We start from the raw sequence: 16,713 nt of genomic DNA on the forward strand, positions 1-16,713 counted from the left end.
GGCGTCACAATTGCGCATCCTTGTTGATCATCTGACGACTGGCCCAAAGAAACAATGGGTAACACTGGATAACACACTCTTCTCGCCAGTCACTTTGGACGAGTGGCTATGGGTCCCCAAGACATCTATTCCGAGAAGGGTTCTAAAACATCCAGTGTTGGGAGTGCTGTGGTCTATTTGGAAGGAAGGGGGTTACCTAAGATGGCTCACAACGTGGCCCTCACCTTTGAGCTGCATCTGGGCTCCGCCACTTTGGGAAGGGATCAACGAACCACTAGCCTGCCAGCAATGGTACGAGGTGGGTCTTTGTAGGGCCGGACAGCTTTGGGTGGATGGGGTGTTTATATCTCTAGGTGACCTGAAGGATGCCCTGGGCCTCCCTAACCTCTCCCCCTTTCGATACCTACAGCTTAAGGGTGCCCTTACCGAGAGCAGATGGGGTGACACACTCAGGCGGGACCTAACCGATTTTGAGAAATTTCTCATAACATACAAAGGTACCAAGGGGGTGATATCGCGGCTTTATAGCTTTTTGTTGTTCTCTACCCACGGGACCCCCCCATCTTCCCAAGTACAATGGGGAAGGACTTAGGCACCCCCATAACGGAAAAAAGATGGACCAAGATTTGTAGGCAGGCACACCGTTCCCCAACTGCACCCCAATACCGTCACCAGGCCCTTAAGTTGATAGATACACAGATGGCACTACCCCCCACAGAGGATAGCCAGAATGAGAAAAGGTTATGACCCCCACTGCTGGAAATGCCACGTTGAAAAGGGGAGTATGCCCATATGTGGTGGAAGTGCCAGGTGGCACAGACCTACTGGAGTGAGGTCCTGTCATGGATAAGAGGAGTGGACGGAATGGGGAGACCTCTGTCCCCCTGGCTGGTGTTGTTGGGCATTGAGGTTGAGGGGACCCAAGGTGAAACACAACCATATGTTGCAGGTCATGCTAGTCGCGGCTAGATGCTGCTGGGCCCAAAAATGGAAATCACCCCGACCTCCTGGGGAGGGGGAGTGGGTAGCGAAAACACGGCAATCTATGATATGGAGTATCTAACCCACCTGGTCGATGAATCCAAATCTAACATCTAGGCCCTATGGCTGCCATTTTTTGATAAATATGGGAAAATAGCCTGAGGCATAAGTAATCAGCTCAGACGGTCCTCTCGATGGGAACAATACTATCGGGGCGACCCCCTTGGAGTGGGAAGAGATCGATTGTTACAGGAAATGTGACTTTTATATGTTGGACCTTGTTTTTTGAGCACCGTCTTTCTTTCGGAAGCAACCCTATTCTCGCATTGCATCTTCAGATGATGTGCTGGACCCTGTTGTTATCGAACATTAAACCATGGCATGGGATGGGGGGGGGGTGCAGGAAGTTGTGACCTCACTTTGATATATACCAATGTTTGCATTATTTCTTGAAAAATGTCATATTGTAAAACTCCAATAAAACCAAATTTTCAACAACAAAAAAAAGCCTTGCTCCCTCTCAGTGAAACCCCTAGTACGCCCACGCCCACACCTAGCCTAACACCTTTAAAATTCACCAAAGTCTCCACCCATGAAACTGAAAAAATCATTGGCTCACTAAAACCGTCCAATTGCAAAGGCGATCACTGCCTGGCCCAGATAATCAAGGATGCCGCTAGAGACCTTGCCCCATTCGTCACTAAACTCATCAATGCCTCCTTCTCATCTAGCACCATCCCAAGTAGCTTAAAAGAGTCCTGAGTTCTCCCCCTGCTTAAAAAACAAACCCTGGACCCCTCCGTCCCCACTAACTATAGGCCCATTACCACGGTCCCCTTCCTCCTGAAGATAGTTGACAGAGTGACCTATCTCCAAATCCCAAAATACCTGGAGACTAACCAACTCCTCGGCACTCGTCAATCGGGCTTCAGACATCAGCACGGCACTGAGACTGCACTCATAGATCTTAAAGCCCAATTCGACGAGCTCAACGACAAAGGAAACACAGCTATGCTACTCCTCCTTGATCTGTCGGCGGCTTTTGACCTAGTGGACCACGCAGTACTCTGCGAACACCTAGCGTCAGCCGCCCACTTCTCAAGTGAAGCTATAGCCTGGGTTCAATCCTTTCTTGACGACAATAGAAGCATGCGAGTCTTCTCCACCTTAGACTCTGCAGACCCTATCCAGACAACATGTCGAGTCCCACAGGGCTCCTGTGTCTCGCCAACGATGTACAATATCTTTACTAAACCTATATTCGACAAATTGGACAGACTGGGTGTCACACCTACACAAATTATGCAGACGACACCCATATCCTCATCCCCCTTTCGGGCAATTTCACTATGGATACAGTTTTAGAAACAAAATGTACACCCTCATTCAGGCATGGATGGCATCCCATGGCCTCTGCCTGAATGACGAAAAAACAGAGATCCTTATTCTAGGCTCACCTAACAACTTAAAAGAATTTGACTCCTTCAATATCGATGGCAATATAATCCCCGTTGCCAAAGAGGTGAAGACCCTTGGTTTCTACTTGGACTCCACTTTGTCCCTAAGGAAACAAGTGAACTCCCTGACCTCTTCCACTGCTTATACTGGCAAATTTATCAAAGCATGCAGACCCTTCCTCTCACCAGCTAGCTGCATTATCCTAGCCAATGCACTGATCCTTTCAAAATTGGATTACTGCAATGCACTTTATACAGGCACTAACAAATTCATCATCAATAAACTTCAAACCTTGCAAAATAACGCGCTCAGAACGGCCCTGAACCTCCCAGTCAGAGAGCACATCTCGAATGTGCGCAGAAACTACAACTGGCTAAAAATTAGCGGTAGGATCACCTTCAAAATTGTCACTCTAACTTTCAAATGCCTGAACAATGCTGCCCCCCCCATACCTCAGGGACAGAATAATAAGAAAAACCTATGCATGACCAACCGGAACAGCCAACTCTTTCTGCCTCCAAACCCCGAGATTCCGACTAAAGAAAACAGGAGGCAACAGCTTCCATGTGCAAGCAGCTCAGTACTGGAATGCCTCATCAGTTGAGCTAAGAAGGGCCCAGCCCTACAACAGCTTCAGGCACCATACCCGCACCTGGCTTCGAAGTAATGACCTCTGAAACCTGAGACCAAGTGCATTGTGATCTGTTGCCACACGCACCCCCACTCTCACATGTAAATGTACATAATGTATTTACTGTTTATAATATGTTACCCTCTACCCTTACAGGTAAAGAATGTATATAATGTAATTATTGTATATAACATATGATACCAACAACCTGTAATCTGTAACATGTAACCAAGTTCTAAGTATTCTTGTTATTCTGTGCGCCCAGCTACCTAAGGGTTTTCTGGCGCCCTATAAATAAACAAACATACAAACAAACATACCATCAACAGTGATAAATAATAATTAGAATGAATAAAAACCATAGGTAAAAACTGCGACCAGCTTGTGGGAAGTGCAAGGGTAAGTGCAAGGGTAAGTGCAGCCATCAAGGGATATGATTATTTATATAGCGCCTATACACAATGGGCCTCATTACGAGGAAGACGGTAGGGGGTTAATGGGGCCGGTAGAGCTGCCGGGCCCGTTAACCCCCCTACCGCCTCATTACGAGGTCTCCTTGCGGGAGCCGCTAAGGACGCCTGGTAAAACCAGGTGTCCTTAGCGGGTCCCGCGAGCAGACCAGGATGCAAACAACGCGCCCGTCATTAACAGGCCCGTTGTTTGCATCCTCCCCATTCCCATTGAGCCCTATAGGGGCTCAAATGGGAATGGGGATGTACCGGGTCCGGGTTCCCTGAATGGGGAAATACCGGGCCCGCCAAGGTCGGAATGGCCCGGTATTTCCCCATTTAGGGAACCTGGACCCGGTACCCGGAAAGGGGGTAGTCCTGCTGCAAATAGCGGCATGGCTACCTCCAATGTTGCAATGAGGCCCAATGTGTTTCAAAGCGCTTCAAGGCAAGGAAGGGAACAAGGGAAAATACAATGACATCCTTACAGGCCATGAACAGTAAGGATGTGAAATTAACTATCGTACTCGGCCTGACGACATTTCAGTGCAAGAGCTAAGACATAGATAAGAAAAGGAGGGGGAGAGTTGGAAGGAAATGGAAACAGACAGTCGACTACCGTACTAGGCCTGACGACATTTCTGGTAGAGCCAGAAAAAACAAAAGGGGAGGGAGAGGGGTGCAGAAAGGGAGGGGAGGAACAAAACAAGCAACTATCGTACTAACTAGAAGTTAGGGGAGGAGGTGAGGAGATAGGGAAAGGGCAAATGGGAGAGGAGGAGAAAGAAGAGAGTAAGCATCTATCCAGTGTGGTCATAGTGGCACCGCTGTAGACGTTCCTCTTGGCTAACATCTCCATCATGGTGCCCCTCGCATTAACCGGGCTGTATTAGGGATCATCAAGGTTGCAAGTTAGGTTCCTTACAATATGGCAGCCTGCCCGGCTGTCGAAACCTCTGTAAAGCCAGCTGTGTGGGAGGGCTCAGTTATGGGTCCGGGGCAGCACCCTGCAGTTTCTTAAGCACTGCTTTCTTGTGCTTTACCATTGGCCTACTGCGGCAGCTGCTGCTCCCCGGGGCTGAGCCTCTCTGCTCGACACGCACCTGACACGCATGTACCAGGTCCAATGAATGGGCCAGGGCTCTTTTTATCGCAGGCAATTATTTTACAGTATTTCCCTTCTCTGTAACAATTGCAATCATTCTTTTACTTTTCCGGCACGGTGCTGGTGCAAACCGCATAGGGTTTTATGAAGTGTCAAGAGCTGGTGGTGACTGTAGGGATACAGAAACAGCCCCCAAGTGCAGGGGTTGCCTGGGAGGCAGTGCAGGTGTGCAGCTGGAGGGGTAAGGGACCTCGGCCCGAGATCAGAGGGTAGCCAGGTGACCAGTGTAGTTTCAGTCAGGAGTTCAGCAGGTGGGAAGAGGAGCGAAAGCAGAAGCAAAGAGGCAGGTCTTGAGGTGCTTCTGGAACCGGAGATGGTTCTCCTCAAGTTTCAGGGAGGCAGGGAGGCTGTTCCAGAGGGAGGCCTCAGCCGAAGAAAGAGATCTACCACAAACCCGTTGCTTGGAGAAGCGACTGAACCTGAGGGAGTTGGATAAGCGAAGAGCTTGAGAAGGAAGATATTTAGGAAGAGAGAGTTGAAGGTATTGAGGCCTCAGGCCCCAGATGGCCTTGTGGACAATGCAGAGGGTTTTGAACTTAATCCTCGCAGCCAATGGGAGCCAGTGCAGAGATTTCAGTCCTGGAGAAATACAATCCTGGGGCCTGAGGCCGAGGAGAAGTCTTGCAGTCCTGTTTTGTATGAGTTGCAGAGGGCAGAGAGTAGAAGCAGGCAGATTTTGAAAGAGGCTCTTGCAGTAGTCCAGCCTAGAGAGAACCAGAACTCTGGAGACAAGTGAGCTTCTGGCGGAAGGAGAGGAAAGGAAGAATACCTCTGAGGAGGTGCAGCTAGTAGTGTGACTTCTTAGAGACATCAGAGATGGGAGGAGAGAAGGAGAGTGTGGAGTCTAAGATGACCCCAATGTTTTTAGCCTAACAGGTGGGAAAAGGACGAGGGCCAAGAGAGGCCGGCCAAAGAGCGATAGGAAAGGAGGAGGCAGGTGTGCCGATGAGGAGCATCTCAGTTTTACTGGATTTAAGGCAGATATCAATGGCGGCACACCACTCCAGGGTAGCGGACAGACAGTTAAAGATGAGAAAAGGAGAAGTGGTGGCGGAAGGGAGCCTGAAAATGAGCTGAGTGTCGTCCGCATAGCACTAAAAGTTGGTGCAGAGAGTGGCAATGCGGTGGGCAAGAAGTGCCAGGTATTGGTTGAACTGTCAGGGAGAGAGGTTAGACCCATGGGGAACACCACCGGTAGAGATAGAGGAGAGGAGAGGAGGGACCCAAGTTGGACATGGGAGGGTCGATCAGAGAGGAAAGAGGTCAGCCAAGCCAGGGTCTGATCGGTGAGACCCAGGTTATCACGGAGACGGGTGTGCAGGATGACATGGTTGACCGTGTCAAAGGCAGAAGAGAGATCAAGTAAGATGAGAACACAGGGGGTATTGGAGTCAAGGTTTGAGAGCAGGTCTTCACGGATGTTCAGGAGAGCAGTTTCCATGCTTCTGGCAGCTCTGAAGCCAGACTGATGGTCATAGAGACAACCAACCGATTCAGTGTGAAGATTAAGCTGGGAGATGGCCAGCTTTTTCCAGGAGATTGCCCAGGAAAGGAGTGATGGAGATTGGCCGGTAGTTAGCAGGGCAGGAGGGGTAGGCTGATGGTTTCTTAAGGAGAGGGTGCACAAGGAAGTGCTTCAGGGGGGAGGAAGGAAGACTCCAGTGGCGAAGGAGTGGTTGCAGAAGGCATTCAAAGCCAGAGCCAGGGTGTCAATGTGGTCCTTGATGGTTTTAGAGGAACAGGGGAGAACCTGTTTTGACAAGACTTTCATAGATAGGACTTGTCTACAAACCTTGTCTGGGGAAAACAGGGGAAAGGCAGAGAAGGAGGAAGGAGGGGTGGCCACAGAAGGGCCAGAGGAAGAGCGATTGGACCTGGGCCCGGAGAGGATCTTGTAGCCATCATGGAGGAGAGTGGCAAAGCTTGTGACAGAGCTGGACGTGAACCATGTATCGGTGAGACTGAGATATATAAAAATAGACCTGGGTAAATGAGGTTAGCGAGATACTTTACATTCCCATACAACAGCAACTTTTTCCAAAATCAAATTTATTTAAACAAAGTATTTTTACATGTTCAGCACTGTTTGCTCATATATCACATATACAATAAACATCATCAGATTAATTCCATCATACCTAAACATTCTCATTCATCCACATCAAATGATACATTTATTCACAAAATAAAACAGGTATTCAATCTCCTTTATAAAACATACATCTGTGTATCATTTCATAACACCTATATCGACTCAAAGTATGTGTTTCTGTTAAGTAGCACCTAAGCTTATTAAGAACAATCTACATATGTTTCGGTCGTCACAAAGCGGCTTTTCCAATTTAGCCTAATATTTCTCGACCTTCTTCAGGATGTGGGTCAATCTTGCCTAACCCAAAAACAAACAACATCTGTTGGAAGATGTCTTCCAGCTCCAATCTCCAACTACACTGTATGGAGGTAGTGTATACTGTGGATGTATTCCTCAATGCTCCTAGGGTATGAATTCAAAGAAGCTTTTTACTCAAGTGGGGTTGAATTCTAATGGTGAATCAGCGTGGTCAATCACCATCCGGCTCATATTGCAAACATGCTTCATATGGCGCTCATCTAGTTCCGAGTTTTCAAACCAATAAGTAAAATGATGACGTAATATTCGTCTCCTTCAAATAGCTTATTCAATATTTGTAGTTCCTGGAATTCAACTCTGTATGCCGACACACGCTTCCAAGAATCAGGAGTCTTTGGATTGCGGAAACCATTGGAAGCGTGTGTCGGCATACAGAGTTAAATGCCAGGAACTACAATGATTGAATAAGCTATTTGAAGGAGACGAGTATTACGTCATCATTTTACGAATCGGGACTCATTGGTTTGAAAACTCGGAACTAGATTTATAATGTGAGACCAAAATAAAGCTGATTTGTTGCACTTGAAAGAGGGCCATGGTTTTCAATCAATCAATCTATTTTCAGGAAAGTCTGCCTTTCTGATAATTTCTAATCCATATCCTTTGCTTAGGCTATGGTATGTGTATCTTCCATGTTGCTGCCATATCCTGTATTTATGCTATGGCATTTGGATCTTGCATGTGGATTGCGCTCTCTGGCTACTGTACCCATGCTTGGGCACTTACACATTCCATGAGGCTACTAATCTGAGTTCTGTGTCTATGGTGGGGTAGATGTACTTGCTCCTACATCTATACTACAACCCGTATACCTGCTGCGTACCTATCAATAGAATGGATTGTGTAGCTAGGCTAGAACACAAATACTCTCATTGTGGAATGCTTATGTTGCACCTTAAAAGACATCTGTTCATTATTCTGTCTCCAGCATAGATGAGGGGGCTTAGAAAAAGCTGGTTTTTGATTGCAACCAGGTCAGCTTTTCAAGCTATGGGTTGTGATAGAGGCGAAGGGGGCCAGAGATTCTAGGATAGCTATATTTCTTTGGCTTGGATGGAAAGGCAAATTTGTCTGTATAAAACCCTACATTTTTTTTTCTCCAAAATTACATTTTAATCACTGCAGGTGGATAATGTGCTTTGAAATGCAAATTTTAACCCCCACTTAAAGTCTTGTTAAGGGGCTGGGATTGCTTCTTATGCTTCTATATTTGGTGCGACATGGGGCCACTTTGAAAACATTTTCCAGGGCTTCTTATGATTCTTAGTCCAGCGATTGGCACAAGGGGGAGAAGCAGAGTAGAGAAATGGAAGTGGTAACAGGGAGGGCTCGGGCAGGCAGGAGACAAGCTGCCTCATAAGCAAAGAGCAATGTGTGCAGAGAGACATACATATATTACAGCAGTTATTTAGAGAGACATACATATATCACAGCAGTTATTTACCTTTTATAGTCTGTGCTTCTTACTTTTGGTAAACACGGCGACACACCAATAATGTATTCAACCCTGCGGAGAGCAAACATTATCATTTGATTAATTTGTCTACATACTGCAAGCATTTATATTATGGAGAAAATATATTATCAAAATGTCCAAAGAAAGAGCTGCGTATCTCATCCTGCACCCTCATAACCCGCCCTCTATCACATACACAGGAGAAATGAATAAAGGAAGGGTGTGTACGAAAAGCAGAGAAAGTCAACTTTTCGCCTAAAAATCCTCCTTTTTCACTACAAGGGTGTGGAATAGCCATACTGCTTCGTTTTCACCATACAGCATTTGAGATGTAAATGAGCCAGAGAGAGGGTAAGAAGCCTCAGGAATGCAAACACTGCTCAGAACTTCGCAGAGTGACTGAAGATACCCGAGCTGCATCTTCACCAGCAAAGCCGGACTACAGAGCTGGTAAACAGACATAGTGCAGTCAACGGGCCTTGTGCCTATGCTGGGGTAGATGTACCTGCTCTGTGTCCTACATTTATACTAAAGGTATTAAGCCAGCCTTGTGCCTGCTATTATTAGATCAGGCCTTGAGCCTATGCTGGGGTAGATTTACCTGCCCTGTGTTCTGCGTTCGTAATAAATCTAGCAAACCAGCCTTGTGCCTGCCATTATTAGATGAAGCCTTGAGCCTATGCTAGAACACAAATACCACCAATGTGGAATGGTGATGTTGCCCTTGAAAAGACATCTATTCATTATTGTGACCAGCGAGATGGGGTTTAGGGGGGGTATATCACCCCCTTCTTTCCAATATGTCGCCCCCCCCTTCCTCCCAGTATATCACCCCCTTCCTCCCGGTATATCACCACCCCTTCCTCCCGGTATATCACCCCCCTTCATCCCAGTATATCACCCCCTCCCCCAGTTCCCTCCTCCCCCCATATCATAGACAGGAGAAAGGCCTGAGAAATGAAAGCAGAGACAAGGCAAGATGCCTCCTATAGACTCTTCTCGCCACAGGGGTGTAGACAGACCCCCCACCCCCCGCACCCCCATAGCACAGACAGGAGAAAGGCCTGAGAAAGGAAAGCAGAGGCAAGGCAAGATGCCTCCTATAGATTCTACTCACCACAGGGGGGTAGATGTCCCCCCCAACCTCCTAGCACAGACAGGAGAAAGACCTGAGAAGGGAAAGCAGCAGGTAAGATGCCTCCTATAGACTCTTACCACCACTGGGGTGTAGACCCCCCATAGCACAGACAGGAGAAAGGCTTGAGAAGGGAAAGCAGAGGCAAGAGGCCCCCGATAGACTCTTCTCACCCCAAGGGTGTAGACTACCCCCCCCCATAGCACAGACGTGGAGAAAGGCATGAGAAGGGAAAGCAGAGGCAAGGCAAGATGCCTCCTATAGACTCTTCTCACCACAGGGGTGTAGACTACCACTCCCCCCCCCATAACACAGACAAGAGAAAGACAAGAGAAGGGAAAGCTGAGGCAAGGCGAGATGCCTCCTATAGACTCTTCTCACCCCAGGGGTGTAGACCACCCCCCCCCCATAGCACAGACAGGAGAAAGACTTGAGAAGGGAAAGCTGAGGCAAGGCGAGATGCCTCCTATAGACTCTTCTCACCCCAGGGGTGTAGACCACCCCCCCCCCATAGCACAGACAGGAGAAAGACTTGAGAAGGGAAAGCAGAGACAAGGCAAGATGCCTCCTATAGACTCCTCTCACCCCAGGGGTGTAGACTGGCCCCCCATAGCACAGACTGGAGAAAGACTTGAGAAGGGAAAGCAGAGGCAAGGCGAGATGCCTCCTATAGACTCCTCTCACCCCAGGGGTGTAGACTGGCCCCCCATAGCACAGACAGGTGAAAGGCTTGAGAAGGGACAGCAGAGACAAGGCGAGATGCCTCCTATAGACTCTTCTCACCCCAGGGGTGTAGACTGGCCGCCCGCCACTTATCTGCATAATCACTGCTTCCTCATTGGTGGCGTTTCCACCCTAGATCCTGAGCAGAGGTAGAGGGGGGAACTGGGGGCCCCAGGAACACACCCTCCTCTCAGAGCCTCGCAGACTCCTCTCAGAGCCTCGCAGAGTGACTTCTTATTCTTGTTAGGATGACTCCAGAAATTTGAAGCCGGCGATTTCCATCTATTAAGATGATGTTCGCCAAAAAGAGCACCAATCAGCCATCGACCTCCACTAGATCTCATCCCACTTCCCAGTCTCCCACACAAACTGAAGCAGGAACCTACACTGTTCATTCACCACCCCTCTTTCCCAACTGAACAGATCAGATAACCCCTGTACAACCACCCCACTGCCACTCATCCGGACTCTGAGTAATTCCCGCTGCACATCAAACCTCACACAGTCCAACATATAATGAGGCACCGTCTCTGGGCCCCCTCAAGCCTCACGTGCTGCTGAAGTAACTCTACCCAGCAAACACTTCCATCCCGCCAACCCCGCATGACCCACAGTAAGGCGATTCAAAATAGTTTCCTCTCTTCGTGTCAACTCACATATCCCGGAAAACGAAAATTAATTCCCTCTCTTAACCATGTCTCCTGAACACAAACAACGTCAACATCACCCACTTTCACCAATTCTTTCTTCAACTCCTGCCCATTCGCCAACAAACTCCTTGCATTCCATTGCCACAACCTCAGACCCCTGAACCCTCACAGGGAAGATCACCACCACTCATCATCTTATGTTCATCCTTATCTGTGAGATTTCTAATCCTTAAATACATCTTTGCTGCCTTCACCACCGCCTGTAACATGTCCGATTTCGATTGACAACCAGCTGTCATATTAATAGTTGCAATAACAAAACACAACAAATCTGCCATTCTGATAGTAACACCACCTCCAATTCCTCCCTCAAACCCCAAAGACTGAACCTCCCCTACCTCCACCTGCTTCACCACTGCAACAGGACAACCCACCACTACCACCCGCTCCTCCGGTACCTTTTGAACTGCTGCTGCATAACTGATGTTTTGACTCACCTTAGTGCTCACAACCTTACAGGCCTCCACCTGCGCAACACCCACCCTAAAAGATGCAACATGATCCCTCCCACAATTGCAACACTTCGGTGTACAATCCGAAACACACTCCTTAATATCATGGGGACCACCACACTTCCCACACCTCCTCTCCCTGCTACAGGAATGTGCTACGTGACCATACTCCCGACACTTATAGCACCTAAGGGGGGGCTGGGACATATGGCTTCACCCAAAAATGCTGAAACCCCAAAAACACATGCTCCGGCACCTCACACCCCGTAAACCGAATAGCCACTGTCGTAGAAATTACACCGCCATCAGGATCTTTCCTACCCAACCTCCACACCTCCAAAACATCCACCTCCTGCAAGGAACTCACTATATCCCTATCATGCACACTAAGAGGTACCCCATAAATCACTCCCTTACATAACGCACCACCCTGTTCCGATATGGTAACAGGATGTCTCCCTAGACATCCCAAATCCAACGCCTTGTTCCTGGTCACCTCACCCACACCCTTAACGACCAAACGTCCTCCACTAATTACCTGAACAGACTGCACAGTATAAATTCCTTTCCGTACCCACTCAGATACCACAAAAGGGCTAACACCACTAAGATCTTGATCGGGCTTCACCGACTTTATGGCCACCTGCAACCTGACTCTGCCTCCATGGATTCAACCGCAGACCCACTCTTTCTCACATACTGCTGTCCACCACCAGAACCCCCACTGTCCACCACCAGAACCCCCACTGCCCTCCACCCTCCGATCCACAGGGGGATCTACTCCGAAGCAGTGAACCACTGTCATCCCCAAGAGACCCCATCTTCCTCCTCACAACATCAACACTCCTCCCAGCATCAACACCAACTCCTGTCAAACCCTCCGCCAGAGACTGATGCCCACCACCTGTACCTAACTTCCCTTTCCCCCTACATTCCTAAGGGACCCCTTGTCAGTTGCACCACCATCAACCCCTGTAGACCCACACTCTTCCCAGGCACAGGACATACGCCATCTTGCACCCCCACACCACCACCCGCAGCCGCTGTCTCCAGAGTATTCCCCTGCCCACTCATAACGGTGGGCAGGGACACCCACCACACACGTACCACCAACAACCACCACCACGCACGTACCCACCACCACCACACACGTACCGACCACCACCATGCATGTACTGACCACCACCACCACGCACGTACCGACCACCACCACACACGTACTGACCACCACCACCAGGGACGGCCTTAGGCCAGGACGAGCTGGGCGACCGCCCGGGGCGCTCTACTCACCATCGCAAAGGTAGGGCGCCCCGGCACCGAGAGCACTCAGTGTTGCGTCGCTTTGGATTTATTTAAATTTTTTTGAGGCACCCATCATCAAGAGGCGCTGAGCGCCCTTCTCGTCATCAAGAGGCGCTGAGCGCCCTTACCATCACCAAGGAGCACCTGGGATCTCGAGGTGCACCTTGGTGACTTGTCGGGTTGTCGCCTCTCAGGTGGCCGACGGACATTGGACTAATGAAAAAGCCCCCTCCCCTTTTGGCAAGGGGGCTTTTTAATTGGTCCAATGCGGCTTTCTTAAATCCCAGGTCCTGGCATGCTGCCTTTAGCCTCTGCCAGACTGCCACAATTACTCAAGTGAATCCTGTTGGTGCCGTTCCTGGCCTGCATGCAATCCTGCTGCCTTTGGACTCGCCACCGCTGAACAGCTGCAAGTCTCCTACATTAAAGTTAGTGCTGCTTTTAATGTATTCCTGTGTATGCTGTGCGTGTGTTGTGTAGGGGGATTTTCTTTTAATGTATGTGTGTGGATGATGTGCGCGTGTTGTGTAGGGGGCTTTTCTTTTAATGTGTGTGGATGGTGACTTTATGCATGTGGGTGGTGTGAGCATGTTGTGTAGGGGGCTTTACTTTTAATGTGTGTGGATGGTGACTGTATGCATGTGGATGTGTGCGCAAGTTGTGTAGGGGGCTTTACTTTTAATGTGTGTGGATGGTGACTGTATGCATGTGGATGGTGTGCGCATGTTGTGTAGGGGGCTTTGCTTCTAATGTGTGTGGATGGTGACTGTAGGTTGTGTAGGGGGCTTTGCTTTTAATGTGTGTGGATGGTGACTGTATGCATGTGGATGGTGGGCGCATGTTGTGTAGGGGGCTTTACTTTTAATGTGTGTGGACGGTGACTGTATGCATGTGGATGGTGTGCGCATGTTGTGTAAGGGGCTTTACTTTTAATGTGTGTGGATGGTGGCCACATGTTGTGTAGGGGGCTTTACTTTTAATGTGTGTAGATGGTGACTGTATGCATGTGGATGGTGGGCGCATGTTGTGTAGGTGGCTTTACTTTTAATGTGCGTGGCCGGTGACTGTATGCATGTGGGTGGTGTGCGCATGTTGTGTAGGGGGCTTTACGTTTAATGTGTGTGGATGGTGACTGTATGCATGTGGATGGTGGGCGCATGTTGTGTAGGGGGCTTTACTTTTAATGTGCGTGGCCGGTGACTGTATGCATGTGGATGGTGTGCGCATGTTGTGTAGGGGGCTTTACGTTTAATGTGTGTGGATGGTGACTGTATGCATGTGGATGGTGGGCGCATGTTGTGTAGGGGGCTTTACTTTTAATGTGTGTGGATGGTGACTGTATGCATGTGGATGGTGTGCGCATGTTGTGTTGGGGCTTTACCAGGGCTCAAGTCGAGGGTACATGCGGGGGGTCGGAGCCCCCTCACTTTATTCAGAGGGTGGACTTAGTCCCTCCAGCTAAAATGAGAAACATTGAATGTCCTCTTTGAATTTATGAATTAACACCGACCTCAGGGATAAAACCGCAGTCGTCAGATTTGTAGGTTGGAGACTTCACCACTGCACTATATAACCTGATGAAAAATAAAACAACTAAAGGTGAAATGTCACATTTCGGTACTGCACAACCCAGGGAAAACATTTGTATTAGTTCTTGGAGTTTAAAACATGCACACCTGTTAAAGTTTTCAAAACACTATTAGAAGAAAATATCCTCTCTTGGTTTTGTGTGTGTGTTGATTTTATGAAAGGCAAATGCCATTCGTCCTGTTCAATTTGGGTGGTTATGCAAAGCCAATTTAATGAAATGTGCATATTTCAACTTGATATGCTAATTTCTGGTGACGTCACATCCCATTGCGTTTGTTGATGAGTCCCCCACTTTAATTGTTACGACATCACCCCTGGTACCTTTAATGTGTGTGGATGGTGACTGTATGCTGTGGATGGTGGGTGCATGTTGTGTAGGGGGCTTTACTTTTAATGTGTGTGGATGGTGACTGTATGCATGTGGATGGTGTGCGCATGTTGTGTTGGGGCTTTACCAGGGCTCAAGTGGAGGGTACATGCGGGGGGGGGGGGGCGGAGCCCCCTCTCTTTATTCAGAGGGTGGACTTAGTCCCTCCAGCTAAAATGAGAAACATTGAATGTCCTCTTTGAATTTATGAATTAACACCGACCTCAGGGATAAAACCGTAGTCGTCAGATTTGTAGGTTGGAGACTTCACCAATGCACTATATAACCTGATGAAAAGTAAAACAACTAAAGGTGAAATGTCACATTTCGGTACTGCACAACCCAGGGAAAACATTTGTATTAGTTCTTGGAGTTTAAAACATGCACACCTGTTAAGGTTTTCAAAACACTATTAGAAGAAAATATCCTCTCTTGGTTTTGTGTGTGTGTTGATTTTATGAAAGGCAAATGCCATTCGTCCTGTTCAATTTGGGTGGTTATGCAAAGCCAATTTAATGAAATGTGCATATTTCAACTTGATATGCTAATTTCTGGTGATGTCACATCCCATTGCGTTTGTTGATGAGTCCCCCACTTTAATTGTTACGACATCACCCCTGGTACCTTTAATGTGTGTGGATGGTGACTGTATGCTGTGGATGATGTGCGCAAGTTGTGTAGGGGGCTTTACTTTTAATGTATGTATGTGCTCATCTCTGCGGCCATGTCACAGAGCAAGTCAGAGAGTTGTGCATGTAACAGCAACTTAGCATGTTTGTGAGTTGTGCACAGCAGCACACTCAAATGAAACCAAATGTCTGCCATTGGCTCACCATTATGAAATGCATTCGTCAGGATGGGCCACAAAACATATGTTCCATAAGCGCTCTCGGAGACAAGTGCCACCCCCACTGTGATAGGCACAGGTCTGAAAACCCCTCCCAAACAACAAGAGCTACCAAATGTCAGTGGCAAACAATCCTGCTCAGTATGACACATAAGCATCCCACACACACACACTATCTCGCTTTTGTGGTCATTTGATACATGTGTACCGTTGAATTGTGTTCTTTTGTGTCCTCACCTCAATGCACTAACAACTCTGACTCAACCACCCAACTAACCTCACACTTATCTACCACAGCATCACCCACCAGTTAACAATGACCTAACTCACATTGTCCTTTCACTACTCAGGAAATAGTTCTTGTGAATCCCGTATGACAAAAGCTAGACGGTGAATGACATAGCAGCTAGAGTGATAGAGAGTGCACAGACAGCGAGCACCAGAATTGAGCGAAGACATTAGACAGTTACGGCACAGCTGCAAGAAAGGAAGAGAGGTGAAGTGCCCTACAGTGGACAAGTGAAGAAAGAGAAATTTGGTACAGTAGACATAAAACTGTCTTTGAAATCGAAGCTGTCTGGTAGCTAAAATCGGCAACGCAAAGCACTGGAGATTCGGGAGCGGGACACCTTAAAGGAAACAATGGAGCAATTTGTGAAAAGGGCACGCACAGTGGGTGACAAAACCACTCCTGTTGCCATGTGCTCTGCTCCTTTGGAAACCGAGCATGAAACTGGAGTTCAGCCTGCCGCAAGCCCAACTCCCCAACTTGAGGTAGCCCCCGTTATAGATGATGTTGTGCAAGCCGATGAGGAAAACCCTCTGCAGATTTCACAAGTTTATCAAAATGACTTTTCAGACCCAGCACTATGGCCTACAGACATGAGTATCACTTTGCGAGACCACCAAAGGAAGTTGCAGACCATTATTGTGGAAAAACCATCCAAAATGAACAAATAAACTTGATGGCTGAGAATGTGAAGGAGGATATTGTAAAATGTGCACAGGGAGCAAAGTTCTTTTCTGTCATACTTGAT

At 48.1% G+C, this 16,713-nt stretch overlaps 1 protein-coding gene across 5 annotated transcripts in view; it reads right to left on the bottom strand.

Annotated features, from left to right (window-relative positions):
* LOC138551262 (zinc finger protein 84-like) overlaps positions 1–16,713 on the bottom strand; it is a 121,270-nt gene that overhangs the window by 83,676 nt on the left and 20,881 nt on the right. For all 5 annotated transcript variants that reach the window (XM_069642471.1, XM_069642472.1, XM_069642473.1 and 2 more), the window contains one exon: positions 8,539–8,601. The gene's annotated coding sequence lies outside the window, so the exon portion shown is untranslated. The remainder of the gene's footprint in view (positions 1–8,538; positions 8,602–16,713) is intronic.

This window comes from Ambystoma mexicanum, chromosome 1q (assembly GCF_040938575.1).
Source record: "Ambystoma mexicanum isolate Mex_15411 chromosome 1q, UKY_AmexF1_1, whole genome shotgun sequence".
Classification (NCBI taxonomy): Eukaryota; Metazoa; Chordata; class Amphibia; order Caudata; family Ambystomatidae; genus Ambystoma; species Ambystoma mexicanum.